General features: G+C 44.3%; 1 long non-coding RNA gene across 1 annotated transcript; it reads right to left on the bottom strand.

Moving 5' to 3' along the window:
• Window positions 1–287: 287 nt before the first annotated feature.
• On the bottom strand, window positions 288–1,740 carry LOC122554751. Its single transcript, XR_006313064.1, has 3 exons — window positions 1,613–1,740; window positions 1,308–1,445; window positions 288–435 (listed from the first exon to the last, which is right to left on the bottom strand). It is a non-coding gene; the product is annotated as an uncharacterized LOC122554751 (long non-coding RNA).
• Window positions 1,741–5,201: the final 3,461 nt, after the last annotated feature.

Below are 5,201 nucleotides of genomic sequence, written 5' to 3'. Positions count from 1 at the left end.
GGGGGTTCACTAGGTTGATTCCGGAGTTGAGAGGGTTAGCTCACGAGGAGAGATTGAGTAGACTGGGATTATATTCATTGGAATTCAGAAGAATGAGAGAGGATCTTATAGAAACATATAAAACTATGAAGGGAATCAATAAAATAGACATAGCGAGGATGCTTCCACTAGCGGGTGAAACTAGGACAAAAGCACATAGCCTCACAATTAGGGGAGCAGATTTAGGACTGAATTGAGAAGGAACTTCTTCACCCATGAAAAGATCAGCCATGATCTTATTGAATGCTGGAGCAGGTTCAAAGGGCCAGATGGCCTACTCCTGCTCCTAGTTCTTATGTCCAAATGTTCTTATGTCTAAAGCACAATGTGTCTGTATTTTGCTTTCATTTTGCTCTCTTTCTTTGTGGCGATCAGTAGCAGTCCTGAGAGTGGCATCTATGTGGAAGAAAATGCGGAATTAGTTTAAAGCCCTCGTACAATGAATGTTGTGCATGAATTACATTTAAACGTTGCAGTAAATGCTCCAATCCCACAATCCGAGCCTGGACACAGCTTTGAAGGAGGCATTGATTCTGAGATCAAATGGCAGCAAATTGTGAGCAGTGTGCCCATAATTTCCAGTGAGGCAGGCAGTCCAGGCTTCCAATTGGCAGCATGACTTTGGAATGTTTTCCTTTGAAAGCCAATCACTGATTAATTGGGAAAAATACTGCCTGATTGCCTGAAACTGGAAATGCAACTGGTGGGAATGGAGTCATTGGTCAGCAGGTACTGTGCTCTCTTAGCAAGCCCACATAGGCTGCTTGTGCACTGTCTGAAATAGATGCCAGCAAGAAAACTAATTTGTATTTGCCCCCAAACTTTTATTTAAGTGGAGAAAGGGGTCTCGCTTTTCGCTGCATAACTGGCTCAGTCTCTCTTTTTGCTTCGGCTGGATTGAAGCTTTGATTGAAGCATAGAAATGAAGCAAATTTCAGCTCCCTCAAAAAATTAAAGCACTTGCTCAATTAACACAAAGTACTGGACAATCTCAGAGGCTGATATTAGTCCAAATGCCATGCCTGCCCCTTCCACCTTTGTATCTGAGCACAAAATATTTCTCTATGATGTTCTGTCAGTTTTGGCTTGATTTTAACTTCTTGGCAGAAGCACAGTTCAGTAAACGAATGGCAAGCTCACACAGCAGGCAGGCACAGCCAGCTTTAATAGCTGTTAAAGCCAGGAGGCAGGAGACCACAGTCAGGAGGAAACCTAGTCAGTGGGAGAAGAGGTGGAATGCTAGCTAGGGCAGGATAATCCTGTTGTACCTGGTTGAGAAGATCACAAAGAAAGCTTCAAAAGCTTTAAAACTGGACCTCTTCTGTTTGGCAGGTTTTGTCCGCATTTCCCATTCTCAGGTTAAAACAGCAAAATGAGGCACAACCAGCTTGATGCAGATCATGTTTCTGTATGTGGTATAAAATTGCACTTTGTCAGAGCTGTGCAGCAAAACAACTTTTAAAAGCCTCTGCTGAACCCCACCCTGCCTGATATATACCTGATTTTGTCAGGCATGTAAATTAAAACTGACTCCCATGATAAAAAGGGAGCTGAAAAGGAAGTATGATCTGACCTTGGGATCAGCTAGCTCAATTGGCTGGACGGGAGATCTGTCAATGTGGAGTAATGCAAACAGTGCTATTTCAATTCCCATATTGCCTGGATGTGGCCATGAAAGTTCCACCTTTTCATTCTTGTTCCTTGCTTGGTGTGGTGACCCTTGGTAAACTACCACAGGAAGTGACTTCACCACAGGAAATAACATCACCACAGGAAATGACATCACCAACCCAAACATATAAATAGAAAGCAGGAATTTTCAGCAGTGCTTTGCCTGAGGCCCACTGAAGATGTTATCTAGGAGGGTGACAAAACATCTGGAAATGAACCTTCAAGCTCAGTGAGCAAACCTACATCCATAAGTTGTCTCTCTCTAATGGGGACAATGGTTACCTCACCTTTTTATGATCTGCTCTGTGAGCATTCTGCAGCATACAGGAATCCTAATTTGCTTTTTTGTCTAAAAGCTTGTAAAAAGTATTTTAACTAACAGTTCAAATTTGACATTATGTATGATGCAAAACAGATCAATTTCTTTCAATGCAGTACCTGACACCCTGAGGTGGCTCACCACACTCATTTGCAGGTTATATTTACAATATTAATTCAATAATACAATATTCATGTCAAAACTTTTCTGGTGCATTTATCCCAAGGGATTTTACATTGGTTCCTTTCCCTCAGCGCATTACGACAGGAAGGCCTGTACAGCAGCTGCCCTGTGTTTTAGTGCGTGCCTCAGCACAACAAGTGCTAAATTGTGACAGTCAAGAATCAATCACGTAATGTGATTTCTACAGTCTTTGCAATGAAAACAGCAGCACAACTACTTCAGGCCATGATGTCTCAGTGAATGCGGTTAACCATCTGCAATGCAACCTTGGAAATCTCTGCCAGGTTCAACTCAATTTCCCATTGACTGAAATTTAAGCCTTTTGCTGTCTCATCAGAATGTAAGGTCAATTTGACATTATAAAAGCAGTGATATTGGGTCGATTTTAGCCCTATCTGCCTGCAAAAAAAACGAAGTGAATGGTCAATTAAAGAGGTACAGGTTACTTATTCAACTTGATTTGCAAATTTGCTGATTTGTTCTCATCTAACCTGCCAAGCTAATTGTTTTTGACATCTATTTTTTTTTCTGGCCATGAGTGGGTTGAAATCATATTCTTTTTGCCAATTTTAGGTCCTGTCGCCTCAGTATGTTTACTTTGGTCTACATTTGGCATGAACTGCAAAGAAACTGAATTCAGACAACCATCTCAGCACATTGTGGAACAGCTACTGGGGAAGAGAGAGAGGAATGAGTGAAGCGTCGACAGAGCAAAAATTAAATACAGCAGGACAGAGGCGTGCATTAGGTAAGATATTCTGGCTCCAATCCTGCCGCAATCTGTACTTTTCTTATCCTCTGACTGGCCACGCAACAACAAAGAAAATGTTGTGCAATTATATAACACTTTAATGGAGTAAACCATCCCATGCTGCTTTACAGGAATGTTGTCATATATATTCTGACACTGAGTTGCAAAAAGCACTGTTGGAATGGGTGACCAAAGCTTGGTCAAAGGGGTAGGTTTTAAGGTAAATTAATTGAGGAGTAGAAACACAGCTGAAGGCATGTTCATCAATATTAGAATGGTGGCAGGGGTTGTTAAATGGTGATATGAACCATGGTCACTCTGGGTAGCCCTTGTCCCCAGTAATTCGCCTAGATCCTCAAGCACAGCTGGTAAAACAGAGGGCTCCAGGATGTAGTCATAGTGGCAGCTGCCAGGGTAGTGGGCACATACATCTGGGAAGTAGTAACGGCGATCACAGGTGACTGGAATTCTGTTTGAGTGAAACCTTTCCCTGTGGATGAATTCTGCAGTGTTGTGATTTACCCCTCTGCGTTTCATGTGTGAACAGGCAATGGCACCCAGGAGATGTCGGCTGTGTTCCTAAATCCTCCTTTCCATGCTGCACTGGCCTTGTTATGGGACAGCAAAATGAACCGGTGTGATCTTGCACAGATGGCATGAGCTACTGTCCTGCTGCACTTGTGGATGCACAATTGAAAGATCTCACACAGTTCACCTGTAGCCCCCATGGAAGGAGCCAGTAGGATTAAAAGTTCAAAATGACTGTCACCTTCACAGCCACCAGTGGAGGTTGGTTCCGCAGCCATCAGGTCCCGCTCCAGCACAATTCTGTCATGGGCATCTGGAGCCCACACCAACAATATGCCTCCCTGACCCAAAAGGAATGGAGTGAGAGTTGAAACATTCTGTGGATTTCAAACATCCCAAGGAACTCTGCAGTTGTGCCCTCTCCCTGAGATGGATGTTTCACATTGTCTGCAGTGGCTTCCTGCTGCCCCTGGTCTTCCAGCTAGTCTTGGTCCTCCTTTGTCTATTTGGAAGGCAGCTATTTTCCAATTGTACTTTTTTATCCAGAGAATGACAAGTGCTGTCAAGGAACACAGCTTGCAGTGGGCACCAATAGCACTGGGCTCCATCTGATTGCCATATTGCTCATCAACACCCACTGCCCCGCCCCACCCTCAAGAATCCCCTTCCAACTCTCAGGTCAAACCTACCACATAAACCTTTGCCTCCAACTGACCGTCTGACCCTGACATTAGATGTTAATGTGGCCCATCGTGGTGCTCTACATTCTTCCTGTGGAGGAGATGGTTGTGGTCACTGCCAATAAGCCCCGTCGCATAGCTTATCATACCCTCCAATGCTTTTTTGCCTAATATTCATTCATAGCAAACTCCCCCCATTCATTACTGGCCTGGCCTCAACCTCGACAAAAGCCTCTGCTTTTCCCTACTGGCTTTGATTTCCCCAAGCCCCAACCTTATAGCAGTGATTCCCCACTTGCTGCACCTACGGGCCCTTCTTGCATATTCCTGAATGATCCATGGATCAATCTTGAGGACTGCATTTGTTCTTAACCTCTGAATGTCTTCATTGAGCATGCCCTAGACATGACTGATCAGATCCCTGACCTCCATACAGCTCCCTGACTGGCGATGCATGAGTCTGTGCAAAAGAGCACATCAATATGGCAGTACTAATAGTTTTGGCCTTTGGCTGAGGTATCATTGTGCTAATTGCAATGGCATTGTATCGCTAGGCAAGGTCACATATGGATGCTGCAAGTAGGTCGGCATTAAGAGAGTAAGGGCCAAAAGAGCAAACAGACCTGAAATGCAGCCTGGTCCAGTCCATGAGCTGGGGTCTGCCAAGTGTTCTTGTAGTAGCTTTTCAATGCTGGCTCCTGGTCCTGTAATGCCAGTCTGTGCTTCTTAAGCAGCCTGCAAGTGAATTGGGGAGAGGGCGGGGCACCATCATGTTTATGGGGAGTTAGTTGATGGGGAGTTAGTCCATGGATAGGGTGTGTGTGCAACTGGTGCCCGTGGATCATGCCCTGAGATGGCAGTCAGCAACATGGAGGCTGTTTTCAGCCAGTGATGAGCTGGAGTAACCAGATACTTGCTCTGATTCCATTGTCAAGAATTCTGAATGTCTAGTTTGTTCAGCATGTTTGGTAAGCTAGGAAGCCGAAAATTACCATGAGGAAGGTTGTGATGTCATTAAGGCATTTAACAA

Source organism: Chiloscyllium plagiosum, chromosome 11, assembly GCF_004010195.1.
Source record: "Chiloscyllium plagiosum isolate BGI_BamShark_2017 chromosome 11, ASM401019v2, whole genome shotgun sequence".
NCBI classification, from domain to species: Eukaryota; Metazoa; Chordata; class Chondrichthyes; order Orectolobiformes; family Hemiscylliidae; genus Chiloscyllium; species Chiloscyllium plagiosum.
This window is presented reverse-complemented; position numbering and strand designations above follow the sequence as displayed.